Source organism: Astatotilapia calliptera, chromosome 17 (genome assembly GCF_964374335.1).
Source record: "Astatotilapia calliptera chromosome 17, fAstCal68.1, whole genome shotgun sequence".
Lineage (NCBI taxonomy): Eukaryota > Metazoa > Chordata > Actinopteri > Cichliformes > Cichlidae > Astatotilapia > Astatotilapia calliptera.
The window spans coordinates 10,764,255-10,788,513 of NC_137438.1; the positions used below are offsets into that span (position 1 = coordinate 10,764,255).

General features: G+C 40.6%; 1 long non-coding RNA gene across 1 annotated transcript; it reads left to right on the forward strand.

The window, feature by feature from the left end:
* Nucleotides 1–421: 421 nt before the first annotated feature.
* Nucleotides 422–850, forward strand: LOC145421461 (uncharacterized). Its single transcript, XR_013902823.1, has 2 exons — nucleotides 422–561; nucleotides 649–850. It is a non-coding gene; the product is annotated as an uncharacterized LOC145421461 (long non-coding RNA).
* Nucleotides 851–24,259: the final 23,409 nt, after the last annotated feature.

Here is a 24,259-nt window from a genome sequence, read left to right on the forward strand (position 1 = left end):
TAAATAAAAAACAGGAAATAAGAATATTTTCAGAGCATGTTTTGTATTCTTTTTTTCTTTGCCCTCGACTGTTTCCCTTTTCCTCCCCTGGTCTGTTGATTTGTGAAGGGAACCAGGCAAGTTGGTTCTTAACAGTGCACTTATTCTGCTTTTAGTTATGTCACTTTTTGTCCCCACTGTTTCTAAACAAAGTCAACATCTGGCTCATTAGTGTTTATACTTTCACAGCAGAGCTGTGAAGAGCATTTTTGAAATACTTCATGGGACATATTCTTTCTGTCATGGTCTGGGTCTGATGACCCAGAGCTCATGTATTTCTTGTATATGTTTTTCCATATGTTATGGTGGTTGTCTCTCCCTTTTTGTCCTTTCTCCCTGGGTGCTCCCGGATGTTTTGGGGTCGCTGAGGGGACTGCGACCCGGAAGTGTTCCCGCACTGGGGACTGCCGCACCTGCCGCCCATTAGCCCTCACCAGCTGCAGCTGATGGCTTCATGAGGGGCGCCTTATTTAAGAAGGTGGCGGAGCCCCAGTCGGCGCGGGATTATACTAAGTCGAACCTGTTAAGTACCTCCGTAGATTAGTGTGTTGTGATCGGCTTCGCTACTAAAGGCTGCCTGCTGAGCTGTGTGTGTTTTTGTGTCACCAGGAGTCGGGAGTCAGGAACGTCGTCACGAGGGGAAATCACAGAGTGGAATCGGGTTTTTGGAGTTGTCACCTTTTCACTGCTATGGACACGTGTACTGTGTGGGATTCTTGGAGGAATCGCCACAGGAGTCACAGTGCTTGAATTGTATATAGTTGTCGTTTCTGTCCACTCGCCATAAATAAATCCACTGTCCTTCACTTGAGTCTCGCGTTTGGGCCCTACTTTCTCTACAACTCCACGGTCTGCCGTCGCAGCCCGTGACACTTTCAACCTTTGTAGCCCTAATTAATCTGTTTAGAGGAAAATCTGTTAGCTTTGCATACCTGTGGTACCCACGCTTTACCTGGTTTACTGTTCCTGTGTGTAAGTGGTGCCCACAATGTAAGAGCTACACATAAATAGTAGAAATCAAGTAAAAAAAAAAAAAATTAATCAATAACACACACCCACACATATATGTGCAGCTCCTGTATTTGCAATTTTGTTGTCTAATACCCTGAATATGTGATTTGTATGTCTAATCTTGTCTTCATCCTCTTATATCTCACAAATTGTTGTATCGTTTATTGTTTCGCAATTTTTGTGTTAGTGCCTGTAGAATAAGTTATTTGGTGCACTGACTGTTGTTTCATGTTTATTTTTATCCCATGTAATTAGAATCATATTGATATGTGTCCCTTGTTAAAACACTCATCAGTGCTCTTTTTATGCACTACTACAATGTTGTAAAACTACTTGAAAAACCACAGCTGGTGTTTTTCACTGGTATTTGAAATTTTCAGGCTATTATGTGCAACACACATCACAGATAACAGTCTTTACATGTAGTGCATATTTCCACAAGTGTTAGAGGTAATTCAATCCTCAGTTCAAACAATTTGCCTTGTTCTTCATCTTATCTTTAAACATTACAGTAAAGATACTTTACTGGTTTGACCTTTTGTCTAAAAAAACATATTTTTCTGTAATTTAGGCTCAACCCTGTTGTGGTGTGGTTGGTGCAGCTTTGAAGTTTGGTTTTTCTGTTTCTCCAACCTTTTTGCTGTTAGTCTCAGGTGGAGTTGCTGGGCTGGGTCCTCTCACGAGGTCCGTCCCTGGGCAGTTTCCCCACAGTTCTCTCCTTCCTACACCTGTCTACACTCGTATGCTGTATGTGGAAACCTCCAGCCAAGCTTAAACCTTCATCTCGTTGTCTGCAGCCTGTCAGAGGAAAGGCTCACTTGCTCACCTGCCTGTGAACTCTGGCTGTTGCACTTAGTAACTTTTGGTTTGCTGCCAGCTGCCCACAGACCCCGTCTGTGACTCCATTGTTCTACAACACAAGCAAGACTGACACAGTTTATCAAACTCATCTCTGCAAACCAAAAGTCTTCTGTACTTGTGTAAGCTCACTTTCTCCTCTCTGGCAGAGCTCCTGTGTGTGACACTATTGTGCTGCAGGACCTTTCTATCTCCAGCCTACTAGTTTTTCACAATTCACTCTTTATCAATAAATGTCTTAAACTTTCTAGCTGTCACTATTTGCCACATTATGACAAACACACTGACAGAAACCATGATGTTAGTACTTTTCCTCTCAGGCTTTTTTTTCTTGTGTTTTTTCTCAAATAGGCTACAGAGTGGTAATATGATGTTGGAAAAGCCCGTAGAGGGGCATTATTGTTTTTGCCAGTCTTAAATAAACTGTTATAAAACTCAGACTCCAGTGAAGCAGATATATTTATTTGTGATTTTAGATGGATCGTTTGGAAAAAAAAAACATGAAGTGTGAAACACAGACAGAGAGCAGATGCTAACTTCCATAAAGGTACTTCCATCTGTCTATTTTATGCAAACAAATACTAGAAACCTAAAAACAAGTAAATATGATATAAAAAATATGAAATTTTTTTTATTGCACAGTGTTTATGAGCAGTGAGCAAAAAATGTATACAGTACATTCAGGAGTCCTTAATCACCTGAAACAATTAAGCTATGTGGGTTAACAATGTCTGTTAAAACACTTTTCCGTGATTATCTTCATGCTGACTTGAAATAAAATTTCCCTGTCTGCAGGTACTGCAGCTTACTGAAATTTCTGCGTGCGTGTATGTTTCACGTCTTGGTGAGTCAATGCGTGAAATAGACACGGTGGAGTGGCATGTCTATTACCCGGGTTATATCGGGTTGAAAAAGAAAGAAAGTAGATCTGAGATCTGTGATATTAAACCTTGAGATCTTTGTTGATCACCAACTAGATGGTAATCTTCCTCAAATTCATATATCTTAAAACAAAGTACTAAATCTGAAGGACATGATGTATAGTTGAGTCTTCAAATATTGCACAGTGGCACTGTTTTTGTAATTCTGCCCTTGTAAACCACCAGAGTAAGTCAGATAATGAAAGTGTGATTGAAGTGCAGACTTTCAGCTTTAATTAAAGAGGTTTAACAAAAGTATGGCATTAAATGATTATGTAATACAACCATTTTTATCCACAGTCCCCCATTTTCAAAAGTTCCAAATTAACGGTATAATTGACTGACAATCAGCTCATTTTTCCATGCTGAGTTGGAGTGTTGAAGTTGTACTTGGTAGTTTTTTACTGTGATTCTCAATCTGAGACGTGAAAAAAAACAATAAATTAGCCACAGGATACAACTAAAGTTTGGTTAATAAAACAATAAAATAGGTATATTCTTACCAACATCAAGATCAACAATCAAGAGCTGCCTTCATCAATGGAAATACAGAGTTTACAACAAAGTGCAAACACTGGTTACACTCAAGAATAGGAAGAACAGATTAGTGTTTGACAGAAAACATTCAAAAGAGCCTGTAAAATTCCAGAAAACATTTTTAGGACTTCTTAGAACAAACACCAACTTGTACCAGATCATGATGGTGTTTATAGGTTGCAAATGTACAGGCTTTACAAATGCTGGAAACAGATCACACTGCAAATGTATAATGACCCAAAGCATAATGCAAAAGCAACCCAAAAATCATATATGCACATTCATATTTTTCTTGTTTTTTTTTTAAAATTTGTCGGAAGTTTCAATAAACACTCATTTAAAAAAATCAGGTAATTGATTCATGGTTTAGGCTTCAAAGCCTCTTGAATTAAAACAAAGTCCAAACTGTAACTATCCATAAACTTGTGCACTTAACTGTATGTATCATCAATATATCATCAGGGTTAAGTGCATATTAACACCAAATTGGGACTTTGCTGAGAACATGACAGATTGGCGAATTGTTACACTGAAACACCTTAATCCATCAGAGATACAGCCAGACCTCTGCAGCCAAGCGCAGCAGCTTGTTTGCTCGGTCTGGGCAAATAAGAAAGAGAAATCAATAAAAGAAGAAAATACAAAATCATTTTCTAATTCATGTCTCAGCAGCAGATGGAGCAGGCGACGTAGATTAGTAGTAATAGTATTGTCCATTTGCCTCATATTGATGGACAGCCAGTGATGGCGATGACGTCAGGCGATAACGAGGCTTCCATTCAAAGCAACACGTGATTGTTATTCAGCAAATATGTAGCTGCTGTGAGGCCAGTCTGCAAGGCAGTCACAGCCCTGTAGCCAGCAGCTAAAGATAGCGCCATTCAACACAGATGATGTAATGAGATTTTAAAAAAAGTAAAACCTAAACAGCCTGGAGAAAAACCAAAAAAAAAAAAAACTGTGTGCCTGTTGTTCACAGCAATGACTCTTACAGCAGCAGTGAGGCCAAGAAAAGAAAAGCTGTAACAATGCTGGGGCGCCATTACCAGTGTAGTTATCTGCAAATGTAGCATTGCACTGAGTAATATTTATCACTAATGAGATAAATAATGCTGCTGTTTGTCCAGAGTTTAGCCCCGGAGTACTACATCAGCTCTGATAAATGAGATTTCTGAGGTTAAATAGCAAAAACAACGCTGAGAGGGAAGTGTATGGCAAAATGGACCCACATATGAGCGAGATGAATATCACACATGTAAATGCTTTTAAATACTCTCTCATGTGCTTCTAAAGATGCTAACATGAATAAATAAAACTGATCCTAAAATCTTTAAAGAGCATAGAAAAGAACATTAAGGTAAAAAGAGTAAAAAAGGAAGACAGCGTGATAATGAATGGAGAGTCAAAACAAGTGAGCAGGCACATAACTCAGGGAACTGGGAAGTCACATGAAAAAGCCTCAAATGCAATGAGAGGAACTTCAGAGATCACACCAGCTGCCACTCATCTGACTGTAGCATGCACAGGAATCAATAACAAAGAGACAGGTACAGAAGGCCATCCTTCAGCTGAGACTCCCAGGCTTTTACAAGACTTCCAGTTATCACGCAATCTCACTGCTAACTGGGGAAAAAGGATTTCTAGAAAATTCTAGCAGACATGCACAAATAATGACACCTGTCTGTTAAATTTATAGTTGGGATGCACTTATATCTCCATGGTTTCAAAACCAGTCAGCATCTGTATTGTTTCTCACTGAGGGACAATATCGACCTAATGGAATTTTTTTATTTTCTTTGTTTTTGTATGGATTTTATAGGTCTTTCTCCCTGGCTGGAGAGCTGCATTCATCTCTTTTATTAAGTAAGTCTGCTACTACATAATACACCAATCAGCCACAACTTTAAACCTGCTGCCAGGTGAAGGGAATTACATTGATTGGTTGATTAAAGTAGCACCTGTCAAGGGGTGGGGATATATCAGGGAGCAAATGAACAGTCAGCTCTTGAGACGTTGGAAGCAGAATAAACGTGCAAGCAGAAGGAAAGAAGTGAATTGAACAGAGGAGGAGCCGGAGAGGTGCTCTGTTATGCGGGTGAGACCTTGGCATTCACATAGCTCTCTGGCATTCATGTGGATGTTACTTTGACACGTACCGCCCACATAAACACTGGTGCAGACCACATACACCCCATTATGGCAACAGTATTCTCTGATGGCAGGGACCTCTTCCAGCAGGAAAACAGACTGTGCTACAGTGCAAAAAAAATGCTCGGGAAGGGTTTAAGGAACATAATAAATGGTTCGAGACACCTTTCAGGGGTCTTGTGAAGTCCATGCCTTGGGGTCAGAGCTGTTTCTGCTGCACAATGGAAACCTACACAATACTCAGGCAGGTGGTGGCTGTGTATAGTGACAGAAGTGTGCACCTAGTGGTGTGTAGCAAGACCGTGCCACCTTCAGAGATTTGCAATAAATCATGTTACAATATCCATATGTGCATTTTATCAAATGATCTCTGAATGCAACATAAAACAAAGGAGTGCACAGATTTTAGTAATTATCTAGAATATTGATGTTGATGTGTGTGCATGTGTGTGTGTGTCCGTTTTCAAACAGCCCCTATGTAGCAAAAAGCATAGATTTCCATTTATATTTAAAATTATGAATGTTACAGCAAGGGTGTTATAGTACAGTGGTACTGACCATGTATAACCTTTTTTTTTCTTAAAAAAGGACAAAAATAACATCTTAATGTGCTACATTATGTGTTACATTTTCTTTTGTTTGTGGAAAAAACTCTTTATCTGTGTATACTCATACTTTGAATGCAATTGATTTTCAACAAATTTTCATAGGTAACACAAAATTATAGCCATTGTGATTTTCTTTGATCATGAAAGTCATGCTGTGAAAGTCTGATGTTTCTGCCCCATGGTACAGTTTGAATTACAGAGAGCTCTGTAGGTGGGCATTTGAAATTAAGAATTTGAGTTCTCAGAAACCGAGAGGATAGTTTCAAAGCTGTGGAGTCCATTTTAAGTACATTTTGTTGTAGAAATCTGTACTGGATCATAGAGTTGGAGGTGTCGAGACCGGTCTCGAGACCACTTTTACATGGTCTTGGTCTTGTTTTGGTCTCGGATCCCTCGGTATTGTCTAGGTCTCGCTGTCTCAGATCGACATAGTGGTCGGAAGATTTGGAGTGAACAGTATCCATGACACACAACGTAACGTTTGATAATGTGTCATGCGCAAAAGCATCAGCTCTGAGAGCCATGCTTAGAGAGTGCTTTGTAGTGAATCAGAAGAGTCGACTCTCATTGAGAGAGAGCCGGCTCCTCACTTAACTTCGTTTCACTGCTCAGCTCTCACACAGTGGCTCAGCTATGCTCCAGTCCCTCCATATTGTGGCCAATCACATGCGAGGATACAGGATAATATCATTATGTGGAAAAACAGAGAGGGTGAGAGACGCGACAGTCAAGTGGAGCGTGCGTCTGTCCTCTCAGTAAGTGAGTGAAACAGTAGACAGCGGTGAGGAGGGCTGTGCGAGTGCATTGCAAAAACACATAAATATGCCTCACACCCGTAAACAAAGCAGCAACTGGCTGCAGTTTAAAGACTTTATTGTCTCGGTCTCTGTCTTGGTCTCGTCTCGACTTTGCCTTGGTCTTGACTAAGTCTGTCTTGGTCTTGGTCTTGTCTTGGTCTCTGGATCGTCTTCTCTGTTATATTGTGTATTAAACCACATATTATTAAGCCACACATACATGAAAAGCGTATGCGTAAGTTCAAAAGGAATATCTATAATAAGTCATGTGCCTGCTTTCCTAGGTGTTAGGCTGCCTGTCTGTCTGCTGTCAATCTCAATACTGAGATCATTACTCTAGTCCAAACATCTTCTTGCCTGCCTTCTTTGAGCAAATCAGCCTCTACTTTGTGTGGTTTAAATCTCTGCTCACTGCCAGTTTTCCTTTTTAGGCTCTCTTTATGCAATAAACCTCCTCCCCATCTCACACACACCTCAGTCAGAGCTCCATCCAAACCTCAGTTTCCATCTTCGCCACAAGACTCAGCGTCTGGACTCCAGGAGGTCCTGTCCTAAATCCTATGACTGCTGGGACTCAGTTCTGCCAGGATTGGGTCTTCAGAGTCTTATCACCGAATACATTCATTTCCCTATCTCAATAAATCATGCTCATCTCTTTCAAGTGACCACTCCCTATTAAAATTAAATCAAAAGAGCCTTTCTGTGTATTATTAAAATTTAAGTCAATAGCATTGAGATTTTAATAAACATTAATTTCTTTTTAAACATAATTTAAGAAGTTGATAGTGCAAAGTGCTGGCTTTGGTTATTTGCTGATTACAGATTTTTGTATACGTGACATAATTTACAGAGTAAGGGCAGCACGTTTGCTTGGTGATTAGCGCTGGTGCCTCACAGCAAGAAGGTCCTGAGTTCAAGTCCACCACCTGGCCGGGGCCTTTTTGTGTGGAGTTTGTGTGGGCTCTCTCTGGGTGCTGCGGCTCCCTCCCACAGTCCAAAGTCATGCAGTTAGTGGGGTTAGGTTAACTGATGATTCTAAACTGCCCGTGAGTGTGAATGCTTGTCTGTGTCTCTGTGTTAGACCTGTGAAAGATTGGTGATCTGTCCAGGGTGTACCCCTCCTTCTGCCCGGTGGTAGCTTGGATAGGCTCCAGCCTGCCCACAACCCTGATAAGGACAGAAAATGGATGGATGCATGAATTATGAGTGTAATTATTTTTGTTATTTTGTATTTTTGTGTATATAGCATATGTGTAACATTCATTTCACTGTTGAGAAAAATCAGTTTAAATGTTTACTAATAAATATGTTAACTGATAAGTATCGTTTTTTGTTTTCCAAAACAAAATATGTATTTAGGAACATTGTATATGTATTCAAATTGTTATGTATTTCAACAGTTATGTAAATCACAGTAACAGCTTATAACAAAATCAAAATAAGATAATAGAATCCATATATATCATTTCTTATATGTCTATGTGTTGTCAGTCCAAACAAAGGCAGTAGGAAACATAGTTTTTAGTAGTTTTATATGACAAATTAAATACTGAATTAAATTGAATGTAAATACTTAGCCTGGCCAGTGTGACTGTAGTAATGTAGCCCAACTTTGTTTTTAACAGTATATTCTTTGAAGGTTATCTTTGGTTGGTTTGTACCTCATAGTGTGATCAAGAACCACCTCTTTGTAGTCACGACTGCATATTTTACCAGCTTTGTGTCAACGCCTGTCAGCTCACATGTCAAACAGAACAAAATCTCAGTCTGAAGGGGCCTCTAACCCACTTCAGATGAGGGAAATTTCTGAATGATTGCTTGAAAGCACGAAGCTTCATGGTTCAAATGTTGTAAACTATATTTAGCTGCCGACATCGCGGCGATGATAGCAGCAGCAGAAGTTGTTATTGTGCATTATAGTTTTTTAGTGTCTGGGTGATGCTTCATTGTAGTCAGGTGCTTTTGTGAGAAACACAAAAACACACGCTTACAACCTCACAAAAAGCAAAAATAATGAAAAAATTAAATAAAAAGACAAGATAGTGAATGTTTATGCAGGGATGTAAAAATACCAAGCGAGCTTTTGATTTGTTTACTCATCAGTTTCCATGTTGCTGCTGTGACTGTCTTGAGATAAAAATGCAGCATATTGAAAGCACCTAGACATGTAAAAGTGAGCAAAAAAAACCAACTGACTTTTTGTTTTTTTGTTTTTACATCTCATAGTGAATGCAGTGCTGTAGTGCTGTTCTCTCGGAGCACCTGTGACCTTTCTCTGGCAGCCTGGCCGGTTGGGTAGACACCACAGGGCCAATTTATTGGCAGGCAGAAGGCTGAGGAAACACAAGTAACTGGCAGAGGACCTCCCACCCGAAACCAGACCTCATTTCCACACACACACATACGGCCACCCTCACACCTCTGTGGCCTCACCCCTCTCTCTGTTTATCTCCCCTCAACTCAGGAAATGTCCGCTTCGTCATCACTGATCTAAGGCGTGTTCATGCAGTCGGTAGTCATGCATGCCATTACGCTGTGTGGAGGTTTTTATCTCCCTGTAGTTCTCTCTCCCGCCCCCGCAAGAGTGAAGACTGGTTCCCTGTGGGCTCCTGTGTGTGTGTGTGTTCAGTGGGAGAATATGCATTTTTAAAACTCAACCCTGAGCTCACTGCTGTCCTGTTCCTTTCCTGCTGATTAGCCAAGGATACGGGGGATTATCAGGGCCGGGGGACAAAAATACAGCGAAGAATGAGGGAGGAAAAAAATGGAAGCATGGTGGTTTTAAAAGAAGGTTTCCTTTTGAAGACTTTGATGGGCGTGCGGCGCAAGGGACATGCATGTTGGAAGCCCTGTGGCAAAACCTTCGGCCAAAGACTCGAAACTGGAGCAAAAAACATGCAGTGACTCACAAGTAAAGGAAGAACCTTTGAATTCACAGTGCCAGAGCTGTATCCACTAGATTTATTATATAATGCTACAAATTATGTTGATGTGAATCCTGTAGCGACATCAACTTCATCTTACTCTGAATGATATTAATAGGCTGGGAAAAGTAATATTTAAAAAAACGGTATAATCGTAATCACATAACACAATAACACAACATTGGACCAACACTGATTGATTACATAACTGTTTAATTAGAAAGCATTAATTTAAGTTTGATGCACCAAATAAAATACCAACAGTTTTTTATAGACTGGATGATATCCTCACTTACATATGCTACTTCCTCACTCTCTTTTAAACTCTATTTTTTTTGTCTTATTTTTGTTCTGTATTAAGCACTTTTGTGTGTGACTCTGATTTCATGGCACAACAAAACTTTTGAATTTTACATGTATAGCAGTAAAAAAACTGTATAAATATAATAACAGCAACTATATATACACTAGTACTGATAATAACTGTGATTATAAATAAATTGTTAGTTAGATAGTTTATTTCGAACATTTTAAAATAATTAAGTACAACTGACATATAAAACAACAAAACAAAATACCAAATATATTAATCATGAGTATATAAGTAAGTCCAATTTTATGCTCGAAAAGGAAGGAAATGAAAATGTACATGATCCTCCCTTTCCAGTTTATCCCGTTCATTTAAACAATTTTTTTAGTAACTGCTACACTGTAGCTTTATCTTATACACACACACACGTACACACTCACTACTGCTAATGCAGTACCCTTTTCTGTGGCAAAAAGAAACAATAAGACTATAAGACTTAAAATAAATATAATAGATCCACTTTAAGAACTCTGATATTTTTTTGGTCACCGGTTCCTCCATTATAGTAACTTTATATCTAAACGTGAATTATGCTCTTTTAGTCGTGAATATTTAATGATGAACATTTAATAAATATTTCATATGACCTTCAATGTGTTGAACGGATGCATGTGCAGGCTTTTTAAAGTCTTAAAGTCTGTCTGTTTTCACCTTAAAGTTTTACCAGTGGATATAAGGTCTTTATGTCAGCCATGGTCTAAAATCAGCTAAAAATAAGTCTCATAGTTGAATTATCTAGTAGTGTCTGAATTTTCCAAAGAAGGGGGAATAATAGGGTGTAATTTTAAGAACGCTGAGTACTACTGGACTTTCGTGTAAAAAAGAAAAAAAGAAGAAAAAAAAAAAAGAAAAAGGCATGTCAGACCTTTAAACCACATCTAGAGGGGTCTTTAAAATTTAAAGCCACATTTCTGATATGCTTTAACTCACTGATAAAAAAAACCAAAAGAGGAAAGGTAAGTGAGTGGAAACATTGCACCATTCATGCTGTTTTAGTTGTTAGAAAGTCACTGCTGCATCACCTCTACAGAAAATATATTAGTTTCACAATTGAAGCATATCAGTTGTTATGGATGGGAATCAAGAATCGGTGGTGCATTATGTGTGGACACTATGAACATGCAAAGAACAAGAGTGCAATAGTGAAGCGCAAGCTGATTTCAGGACAGAAACAGCTGCATTATACTTAAAACACAATTTTCGCTCTTTGCAAGCATGTTCACATAAAGCATGCTAATGCTAAGCTAGCCAAGAACCGAGATTGATGATATAGGTGAGTGAATGCTGACCCCAGCCAAGCAATCAGACACTGAACTTAAATAGGTAACAACCCCCCACAAAAAAAACAAAACAAAACAGTGATGGCAGGCTTGTAGCATCCATTTCATGTGTAAAAATTGGATGTGTCCTCATTAGGATAGGGACTTGTCTTACTGCGTAGTCTATAGGTTTGGATTGTTGTTGTAATGAATGTGTATGTAATGTATATTGTAATGACACTAACACTGATCACAAAAAGAGGGTAAAAGGTGGAGCCACTCTCAAAGTGGAGCCAATGTGAACCCAATTTGAATCGATAAAAGCATTAATATGTGACATCAATAATTGAATCAGCATTGCAAATTTTTCCATTACCCATCTACACCTGCAAAGTAAAAATTGTGGCTCAGAAATCTATGCTTACAAGCTAGTCGTCTGTTACCCACAATGTCGAAGAATTGGAAACCTGTGCCATGCGTTCTGATGCAACTGAAGTCAGACCAAGACATTTTATTTAAATGAAAAATATAGTGCGGAAATAATTACATTATTATGAATAAGGAAGGCAGAGGCTTACTTTTACACTAAAAAGCCTTTCTTGGCATATAGTGTATAGAGTAATGTTTAGTCAATTCAAGACTAGGTCTACACACAAAGAACAAACAGAGAATTAATAACATTTCCATTGAACCGTTTCCCAATGACAAATTCCACTGCCTCCACACGGTATCAATAACACGAATTGCTTCTGAGGTCAATCCGTATTGTTTTGTCAAATGCACGTTTGAACAGACTGAGCTCATTTATCCTGCAGCCAAGACAAGCCGAGTATCCCATTTCTTGAATTCCATAGATGCAACCCTCTCAGTGGTCTCAGTCAATATGGATTTGATCAAATGTGATGCCTCTGCCGCTGTGATTAATCTCTGCCGCCTTTTTTTTTTTTCGGTCCCTGTCTGCCGCCCACTTACATCCCAGCATCCCTCTGAAGCCAGCAGACTGACAGCAACATAACTCACGAGGCTGCATTAAAAACACATTAGGCCAGCGGAAGAAATTAAGGTTGGACTTATCTGATAGAAAGTACCTGCTCCAGAATGAACTGAGTGCCAATGTCCTCATGCATCACCATCGCGTCTCTGTTGTGACTTATGGACTCACTGAATGCACTCCCAGGCACTTTTAGGGAGTCTAAGCTATATTTATATATTGAATTTATGATATCTCAAAGGACTACCCCGCTTTCTCTTTCCCTCTACATTTTTGTTCTTCTTCCAATGAAGAGTCAAAGAGATGGCACTGTTCAAAAGCAGAAGTGAAGACCAGAGCAAGGGCCTCATCAATTAGTCTTTCCTAACAGATAGTGATAGGTAAGATGTATGAAGCAACAGTAACAAATAGCAGAGACACAAATTAACTAAGACTAGACAAATCAGGAACCTTAAAATGTAAAAAAACAAAAAAAGTTTGTGGTTTGATGTTTGGTTACTGTTTTGGTCTACAAGATTTTGTCTTTTGTTCTGCTTTCCATATGAGCTTTTCTTGTCTGTTTTAATTAAATAACTTATTCTCTTTGCTTGTGTGTTTTTTCTGGTTTTACTTCATGTCTTCATCTCATTCTCTCTGGTGTGATTCTGCCTCTGCCCCACCTCTGCAGTCCTATACGATCTTTATCATTATTTATTATTATCATGTATTATTAGCTGACTATTTTATTTCTCAAATGGTTACTTAGACATATTCCTACCTGTTTATTACATTCCTCTCTGTGCCATTTCGGTATGCGGTTCTGGTTTATGTATGTATTTATTTATTTATTTATTATCAGTAGTAGTAGTAGTATTCCTGATATTCGAGCTTCAGTCTTTTACCTTTAGCTGGTTTTGCTTCCTGTCTTTGTCTTTGTGTCAAGTTTCAAGACCTCTTCACACTTCCTCGTGCACACATGGAAAGTCAAAGGTTTCAAAGCAGCTTGCAGGGGAGCAGCAGCTGTATGTTTAAGCAGCTTATGTAGCACATGCTTCTCAAAAGGATGTACAGAAAGATAATGGTGAACTAGTATTTTAGGTCAGATGATCTGCTGAGATTGCAGACTGTTTCATTGCCAGCCGAAACTAAAGCATTAGTTTCAAAAATTTTAATTTTTCATAATTTTACAATGAATAAAACTTCATCCCAGTCTGCCACTCTAAAGTTTCTAAACCTAAGGGTACCTGCAAAGCTAACACGAGAAGCAAACAGGGAGAGAATATGAGAAGAGACAAAGAGAGAAGGAGAGAGAAAGAAAAAAAATGGGGCTTTGTTGTGTGAGGAGAGTGAATCACCTCTGGAGCAGTAATTTGATTTCATGTGGCTCATGGTGCTCTGCCGTGCAGAGGGAAGGTCGTAATGGCAGCCATCTACCATCCATTATTGCACTACTGGAGAGAAGTGTGATGTGTTCAGGGTGGATGATCACATCTCTGCCATGCTTGGCTTCAGTAAATTTCCACCTCTGTTATTCATTAGTCACAGTTCACAAAGATAAATGGTGAAATTTTGGTTGGCTTTAGGTTAACAGTGGACCACCACTTCTGTGTTCAGTATGTCAGAGGAACATACAGCCTGCTGGTTATACTTTTATTGAGGTTAAGCTGTTTACATCAACCTTTGTAACCATGAGACTGACTTTCCCTCCAGGACTGAATAAATGAATATTCTTCTTCTCTTTTGAATGTGCCATAGCAGGTTCCCCAAAGTAAAAAGAAAGAAAAAACAAAAATGGAGGTTGGAATAAAATTAGGATTGGTAAGTATGGCTTATAGGACTCATAAGCATAACGGAGTTCTTTAAATCAAATGAATGTGACCTTTTTATTAACTTTTCCCAGAAGACGTTTTTTGTAAAAATAAAAGAACTAAACTGGAACTAAACGATGAATGAAACACATGAATGAAACACTCCCTCGTATGAGGGAGATCGCAACACAGGACCAAGGGAAATGCTGACATAAATGCACAGGAGGATAACGAGGGAATTGAGAACACACGGGAAACACAGCTGACACAAATTAACATGACGCCACTGGGGAAGCACACCGAACATGAAAACACAAGACTTTCACAATAAAACAGGAAACTGTGGAACATGGCACAGGAACGGCAGACGAGAGGGAAAGAGGGACATGAGGGTGAGAGGAGACATGACAGGGTGAGGAAACAGAATGGAACAAAGATGTAAACAAGAGTCAAGGGCTCATACAACATATATAAACACAGACACACAGACGGTGAAGACACAAGGGGAAAATACTAAATAATCAATGAACTAAACAAAACAGCCCATAGCAACCAGAGAGCATTTAGGGGCGGAGAGGAGGATCTTACTGTCATTGTTGTTGGCACATTTCAGGAGGACACTGCTAATAAAGTTACACAATTACATAGTGAATTTGTGTTTATTATTATATTTACAAAATACCACAGTTTTTATCTTGGTTGTTTCATTTTATTTTGTTGTATTTATCCACGACACCTTAAAGGCCGGTCTGTGAAAATATTGTCTGATATTAAACCGGTCCGTGGTGCAAAAATTCTTGGTGACCGCTGAATTAAAAGGTACAAGCTGCTAAAGATAGTGTGAATATCCTGTTTTCCAGTTTTAAGCACAAACAGCTCCCATTCTATTTTATTAGAGCAGAGATGTTTATCTTGAAGGCGTGGTACAAAGAACCAACCTATCTGCATGGGTTGATGTCTTTTGTTTAACCATTAAACTGTTAATCATACTTTAGTTGATGAGCCTCAGTAAAAAAAAAAATGGCTCTGCCACAGTTGGACTGAATGAGCATTCTGGCCAAGACAACAGGACAGCTTACAAATTTCCTGTGTCTATTAGGAGGTATTGACTTTGTCTCTCTGAGTGCTGTAAGCTGTGATTGCAAATGACACATTGTTACACTGGTTTTGTTCTAAGATGCCAAGCACAATTCTGCCACTTGCTATTTATTCCGCCCAACAAAAGGCTAATGAGGACATGATAAACAAATACAACAAACAGACCATGTAATTAAGTGACTACTTAATCCAGCCAAAACCTCACACATCCACGAGACGGACAACAACCCCGTCTCCCCAGTCTCCCTGCTTCTCCTGTTTATCTTAAATACACCACACACTGGCATAATCCCACCTACAAACACCCAGTTTCTCCACTGAGGAATTGTTTCATTGCATTACATAAGTGTACAAGCCTTGTGGGAAATTCAGTGTTTGCAGCTAGTCAGCTCCTATGGCAACATTTGAATATGTGAGCTGGGCTCAGACATATTCAGTGATATATACTAGGGAGCTATAGTTTGTAAATTCTGCTTTTTATATTACATGTGCAGGTTCATACTCTGCTGCTCCAAGTTCACAGTGCTGCAGTGACTTTTTGAAGAGGCAAAAAGAAAAGAGAAACAGTCCTGACTGAATTTACGTTTCAAAAACGGAGAATAAAAAGGATGTATGACAGAAAAGAAGTGTTGGATCATCCTGAATAGCATACATTTCTCCCCTAACCTGTCTCCACTCTAATTTTTCCCCTGTTCCCCCACTACTGCACACTTCCATCTTTTCTAATCAGAGCTCTGGCTCGTACTGTACATGTTCACATATTCCTGCCATGACCCGTCAGTGTATTAACTGATTAAAATAGATTGATTTTCTGCCAGTAAATGCAGCCGGAGTAGGCTAAAACCTTGCCTTTGATAAATGGGTTTCAGAGTTATCAGAGTGGATGAGTCGATGTGCAGATCAATGGTGAAATGTAACAAGGTCGTTTCTGCTGAAGATAAAGCATTTGTTATGCAGATTCATCCAAAGGGCCCACACAGTGGGTCCCATTCTACATCTACAACAACTTTTGAAAATAATTACAGTAAGTATTTATCCCAGATCTGTTACTTCAGTATAATATATTTGACTTTAACAGAGTACATTTTACTGCATTACTCTTTGTAATACTAGTTACTCTTCAAAGGTCATTATTATAATAAAGTAGTAACTAGAGATGCACCAATCCGATATTACGTATCGGTATCAGTCCGATACTGACCTAAATTACTGGATCGGATATTGGAGAGAAGTAAAAAATTTAATCCGATCCATTAAATTTCATGAAAGCATTTTACAAAGCTTGCGATATGGCGTAACTCAGCTCATGACCTTAGCACTCAGAGCAGTATGCGTCACGTGATAGAGCTAGTGTTGTGCGCATCGATATTGCAATATCAATTTTTCCGATACCACTAATTTATGTTCAAGAATCGATTCTCTTATTAAAATATCAATATTTTAGTACTTTGGGGTAAATTTGTAGTTTTTCATTAACAGGAACATAGTGGAAAGAAACTAGATCATTCTGATCGTCTAAATTGGAAGGAACTACTTCCTCTCCCGCCTTTCATAGTCATATGCAAAATATGGCTGACCAGTTGAGCCGGGGAAGCCCCGAGGTCTTCCTTAACCGCGCTGCGCAATCCCAGCAAAACCCACGGAAGACGGTCAACCCAGTTACCACCTGTTAAGGAAGCCTGGAGCACGGCCTTGAGTGACCGGTGAAACAGTTCGCACATCCCATTAGCTTGCGGGTGGTATGCTGTGGTGCGGTGGACCTTGACCCCCAGGCTGCCAGCCATGGTAGACCAAATCTCAGAAACGAACTGGGGGCCCCTGTCCGAGGTAATGTCAGCAGGGGGACCGAAACGCGAAACCCACGTGAAACAATCCCCTGGCCACTGCCTCCGCTGTCGTGGACACCAAAGGCACTGCCTCTGGCCACCTGGTCGTGCGGTCCACCACAGTTAAAGTGTGCGTGCAACCCTGTGACTGCAGCAAGGGACCAACCAGACCCACATGTATGTGATCGAAACGCCTACTGGGGACGCGGAAAGGTTCGAGCGGTGCCTGTGTGTGCCTGTGGATCTTCGAGCATTGGCATTGGATACAAGCAGCTGCCCAGTCTTTCACCGGTTCACGAAGGCCCATCCAAATGAACCTGCCACTGACCAGCTTGACCGAGACCCAGACGCCCGGATGAGAGAGGGCATGTACCGAGTCGAAAACATGACGACGCCATGACCACCGGCCCACACAGGCGTGTCCTCCAGCACGAGGCCTGTTTTTTCTGACTGAAGGGCAAGGACATCCGGGTCAGCACGTTGCTCAATGGTCATGGCAGCGTAGTCTACACCAATATACATGGGGGAAACCAAAGCACGGGACAGACAGTCAGCGACTTGATTGAACTTACCAGCCACATGCTGAATGTCTGTCGTAAACTCCAAAATGGCTGCTAACCGGCGCTGCTGGTGTGTGCTCCATGGGACTGACTGCTACGTCGGATGCATCGGTGGTCAACGCAATCTCCTCCAAATGGAATGGGTGGGTCAGCAGGGTGGCATTAGCCAGCACAGACTTGGCAGTGGAAAATGCCTGGATGCATTCTGGGAGCCAGTCAACAGGATCTTTGGTTTTTTTACATTTCAAGGCAGCGTAGAGCGGCTGCAGCAGGTGGGCAGCTCTGGGGAGAAAGGGGTTGTAAAAATTGATCATCCCCAAGAACTCCTGCAACGCTTTAACTGACGTGGGATGCGTAAAGGCCGAAACGGCTTGGACCCTGTCTGAGAATGGGACCACACTATCAGCGGAAATGGGGTGCCTGAGGAAATCCAGGACAGGCAATCTGAACTAGCACTTGGAGGGGTTGATGATCAGGCCGTGCTCTGCCAAACGCTGAAAAACCTGGCGGAGATGGGACTCGTGCTAGCTCACCGAGCAGCTGGCCACCAATATATCGAGGTCCAGGTACATGAAAACGAAAGGCAGCCCGCGCAAGACGGAGTCCGTCAGCTGCTGAAAGGTCTGGCAGCACCTTTCAGGCCCAACGGCATGCGCAAAAACTCGAACAAGCCAAATGGGGTAAAGACAGTGGTTTTAGGAACATCTTCGGTGTGCACGGGAACCTGGTGATAACCCCGCACCAAGTCAATTTTAGAAAAAATCGAGGTCCCGGCGAGATGGGCAGAAAAATCCTGAATGTGAGGGATGGGGTAACGATCGTTCTCTGTGTTGTTATTTAAATGGCAAAAATCTCCGCATGGCTGCCACCGACCGTCCGATCTGGGCACCATGTGAAGCGGACAGGCACTGATTGAGCGCTGTACAATGCCAAGCTGCTCCATGGCTGCAAACTCTTCCCGAGCGACGGACAGCTTCGCGGGGTTGAGGCAGCGCGCCGGGGGCCTGACTGTGGGAATAGAATGCTCAACCCCATGCTTCGTTACCGTGTTAAAGAAATTGGGGACAGACAGTGATGGAAACTCCATAAGCAAACGCTGAAAAGCATCCCCGGAGGTCACAACATTAGCCCAAATCAGGGGCTCGGCAGCCCGAGTAAAACAGGGTAGTGAAGAAAACGGGAGAGCATCAATTAAACGTCTGTGAGCAACATCAACTAGCAGTCCATGGGCACACAGAAAATCAGCGCCTGGAAATCCCGGCCATGGAAACAAACAGTCACCAACCTTTCTCCAAACAATGTGATGGGAGAACCATTAGCTGCAACAAGCTGTGGCTAGCTGCCAGCCTGTTGGTGGCGGCCGGAGAAGGGAGGCTCTTCTGTGAGCCGGAGTCCACCAGAAAACACCTCCTAACGTCCGCGGCCGCTACGGCAGCCTGGCGGGTCCGTTTCCCTGGGCCGAAAAAGAGAAACGTGGCAGACAACGATGCGCCCTGGCACCAAAACGCTGATGGTAGAAGCAGAGGCTCTTCTCGCGGTGCCGTCGCGTAGCGATCCCTGCCGTCGGTGAAGGATCCGACGCTCCGGGGTAGGCAGGTGGAGATGTCGCCGGCGGGTTCGTAGCCAGGGCGTGCATGTCAAAAGTGTGGGTAGCGAGAAGAATCTGATCCGCTTCCTCAGCCAGGGTGAGGTAATCCCTTGCAGCCAGAGAGTTGACGAGGCCGGCTCTCACGGCAGCCAGCTGTCGGAGGAAGAGGTGGGCGAAGAGGAATCCTCCATCATACGGTCCGAGTAAGGACAACATGAGCTCCAGAGCCGTGCCACCACCCAGGCCTGTGAGGGAGAGAAGCTTTTCGGCTCGCTCCACGTCAGAGAGGGCATAGCGCTGCAGAAGCAGCGGGCATAGCGCTGCAGAAGCAGCCCCTTGCCCCTTAAGGGCAACGTATTTCCCTTGGACCCACCCTCCTCCGAACTGAGCCGGCAGCTTCAGTGCCACAGCAAACGCAGCTGCAGCAGGAGGCGGAGGACCGACGGCCACAGATGCATCCAGAGCGGAGCCGGCATCATCCTCGACCTGTGGCATGTTCGAGTCTGGGGTCACCAATGTGGAGGTAAACAGACAACACGGAGCTATTAGCTCTCACTCCACTACTTTATTTCTCTTCTCCATCAACTCAACACATCGTGCCACAAAACACATCAACATACTTCCTCAATACTGGGTGTGAGTGGAGCCCTCTTGTGGTCTGCCACAATACCCTAGTAAGCTATAGTACTTTTTCCTTTGGGAAGGTCTGCAATTCTGTTGAAGAAAGATGTTGAATCTATTTAATTATTATGGAAAAATAATTGATTTCTGTGGAATTTTGTTATACGTGCATTAAATTAAAGCTGATTACATCGACTGAGCATCACAAGGCGGAGGGTGGGTGGTGGTTCCCTATATTTTTTTGCTGGGACTTGGCAACCCTATTAGTTAAGTTGCTTATATTTCCGCTAAGTACTCTTTAAAATACCATAATAGGGATGATGGTGTAGGTTTAAGTTTATTAGATTGATCAGTATTGCTGAACTATGAAATATTTTGGGTGCAGTGTATTTTTTTTTTAAACATACAGGTACAACAGAACAGGTTTTGTGTTTTTCTTTTAAAATTTCAGTATGAACTTATACAAAATGCAGCAAGATATTTAAAAAAACAGATTTATTGATTACAAAAATACACTATATCGGATTCATATCAGCATCAGCAGATATCCAAATTTATGATATTGGTATCGATATCGGACATAAAAAAGTGGTATCGCGCCATCTCCAGTGGTAACCATGTGTTGCTACTTACATATTTTAGGCAATTTATTACAATTTATTAAAGTAGAACAACATATAAGCCACAATAATTTTTCTAAAGAATAATTTTTTATACTTTAAATACATTTTGACAATATATTACTCTTACTTTTACTTCAGTAGTACTTTTGCACTGTACTGTATACTTCTTTGATCACAGTGTACATACTACCACTACAGCCTGACCCATGGCTTCTCAAAAACTGAAAAAAAAATCTATGTATTAATTGTGTTTCTGTATAGAGTAAGCTTACTTTGATTAATTAAGAAAAAACTTTCCACTTTGTTTCCCTAATCGTAAAGCAGTGAAAATGGTGTGGTATAACATCCTCTATACTTAAGTAACATCAAGAACCACAAAACATAATATGTGAAAAACAAACATCAACTTCTAAATTCACCTTATGTATGCAGGTCATTTAAACTTCAAACTCACAAAGAAAACCTTGTATCCATGAGCTAAAATTATAATAACAGGTGCAGGGGCTGGGATATCTGGCATGCAATCAGGAGGTAGCTGCTTTGAAGCCAGCAGTGGCACATTATTTAGGACATACATGATTAAGATATTTATATCACAGCCATTTGCATAATGCATTATGTATGATATTAAAGAACTACTGGTAATTTCAAGACTGGATTAGTCTATTTCATATCAATCATAACATTGTATTAATCGGAAATGGCTCTGACATCATCTCTACTTCTGCTACTTTTGCCCACACTGTAAGATTATCAGACATGGATTTGTACGTAATGTCACTTCCAAAGATAAACACACGTTTTACAATAGCATATTTAGATTGTAAGCACCAACACATATGCTAATGCCAGCAGGCTCTTACCCCCAGGAATCCCGTCATGGTGATCCAGGTTTTTTTTCTTTTTTGGTTGCTATTAGTTTTATGTTCCTCGTTTCATTTAAAAACATTAAATGCCTCTTAGACTGGTGTTGTATAAATAACATATTAGCATAGTCAGAAATCTTAATGAAGCAACTTGTTGTACTATTCTATTACAGTACCACATTTAAACCTACTGAGCTCTTTAGAACGACCAGTTCACTCACTTCACTGCAAAGTCAGACTGTGTGACTAGGTTTTTGATTTCTTCACCTGTGGCAACAGGACTGAAACCATCTGAATTCAAAGATTACCAACTGCAATCCATATGTAGTGTAGAGACAACACACTGATTTGCTGTTTTTAATATTCTTCACTTAGCCAATGTTTCTAATTAACCTACAATCAGAAAGTGATTTGATTTTGGTATTTTTATTTTGAAATAAATAAATGAAATACACACTGACTTGCAACTCAAAAAACCCACAACTTTATAGCTGGTGATGAAACAAAACATGAACTGACAATGAAGAACTGGAAACAGAAACACACAGGCACAATCTGAGGGTACAATGCGACACTGACACATCTATGGGCTCAAAATGTGGTCATAAATATTTTGTACGTGTAAAAACGATTTGTATGTGCAAAAAAGATTTGTGTGTGTAAAAAAGATTTGTGTGTGCGTAAAAAAGATTTGTATGTGTAAAAAGAATTTGTGTGTGCGTAAAAAAGATTTGTATGTGTAAAAAAAGATTTGTGTGTGCGTAAAAAAGATTTGTGTGTGCGTAAAAAAGATTTGTATGTGTAAAAAAGATTTGTGTGTGCGTAAAAAAGATTTGTATGTGTAAAAAAGATTTGTGTGTGCGTAAAAAAGATTTGTATGTGTAAAAAAGATTTGTGTGTGCGTAAAAAAGATTTGTGTGTGGACTTAGAAAAAAAAACCCTGCAAGTTACAAGTACGGATTTTGACCCTATTTTTCTTCCTTTCATCTGATTGGTCAATGTCATGTCAATCACAAATGTAACAATCCATTCAGAGAACAGATGGGTTTGGCTGTCGAGGGGCGCTTTTTTTGAACTGCAGGTCTTTGAAGGGAATAAATCCCCATTTACATGCCAACCCAGCGTTTTCCTTCATCACCACGAAGGAAAACAGTCTGTGGTCGTCCGAGTTTGGTGATTTTTGTGTCACAGGTCTACGTGTTTAATACAGGGACTTCCACAGCTTTTTCAACAGCGCTGCGGACCGCGGGGTGGGGGCGGGCAGTGTTTTGCAAATGACAGTCTTCATTACAAAGCTTTCTTCGTTATGAATTAGCATACATGTTTTTATTGAACATTTGAAGAACCAGCAAAAAAAACAAACTCTTGTAGAGGACATAAAGTCAGAGATAGAAAAGACAAGGAGCAGGTGCATCTAGTACAGGTAGACCTGCTGCGAAAACCCACAGAGCCCAGCAGCCAGCGCAACAAATTCTGGATCCTTTGCTTTTAGTTAGCAGTTAGCATTAGCAGCACATCCTGCATCCGATGTGAAAGGACTTTTATGCTGCGCACTGTGACTCACAGCAATGGTCCTGGGTCAGCCCTGACTTTGTGTTAAACTAATCCTAAAGTAATAATGGTATTTCTAACCACTGATATACCACAACTTTATCCTTTCAACAGCTGCTGAAAGTAAGGGGACCTAGCTGCTATCGGATATTTATATAGCGATCCTCCAGCTTCAAACTGTATCACCCTTCAAGGACCTGCAGTTCAAAAAAGCGCCCCTCCGACAGCCAAACCCATCTGTTCTCTGATTGGATTGTTACATTTGTGATTGACATGACATTGACCAATCAGATGAAAGGAAGAAAAATAGGGTCAAAATCCGTACTTGTAACTTGCAGGGGTTTTTTTTCTAAGTCCACACACAAATCTTTTTTACGTACACACAGATCTTTTTTACACATACAAATCTTTTTTACGCACACACAAATTTTTTTTACACATACAAATCTTTTTTACGCACACACAAATCTTTTTTACACATACAAATCTTTTTTACGCATACAAATCTTTTTTACAAGTACAAAATATTTATGACCACATTTTGAGCCCATAGCTAGTGAGGAAAAAAGACACGGCGATTTACTGAAACGAGGTATGGAAAAAAAGTAATATAAACGGAGAGTTAGCACTTGCTGCAAAAGATTGTTTTATTGTATGTGTACTGCTAAGACAAGTAACTAGCTGGTTCCTTTTACATTGTCTGGTAGACGAAGGTCGGGAGTTAGAGAGGACGCCATTTCATCATTCCTGCGCCATTCCTGCTCCGCCTTTCTTTTCTGAGATCGGTGAGCAAAGTATTTTACTAGTTCATTGTTTATCTGTGCTTTTCATGAGTTCTTTGCAAGCAAAATGTTCCAGTGTTCATTGGATAATTGTTTAAAAATATTTTGTGGAAAACCTTATTCAATTTACTGAAAAACAGCATTTGAAGCAAATGCACAGATTGTGTTTTACTGTCTATTTTCAATTTGTAACATGGGTAACGTTGCAAATAATACATTTTAGGTGATAGGACTGTGAACTGTGATTATATAAGGAACTTAATATGTCCTATGACACTGTCATTGACAGGTCAGGTTTTTTTTTTTTGTTTCCCTTTGTATCTTCCTTTTGATGCATTGCAACGGATCCTGTAATCGATGGCGAGCCAACCCCGTTGAAGGACCAACTGACTTTGTTCTGTGCTGCACAGCAGAGTGTGGTAGGCCAGCTGCAACAAAACAGAAACAACCACGCCACTTTGAACTTGTTGTTCCCCTTCTTCACACACATCCCCT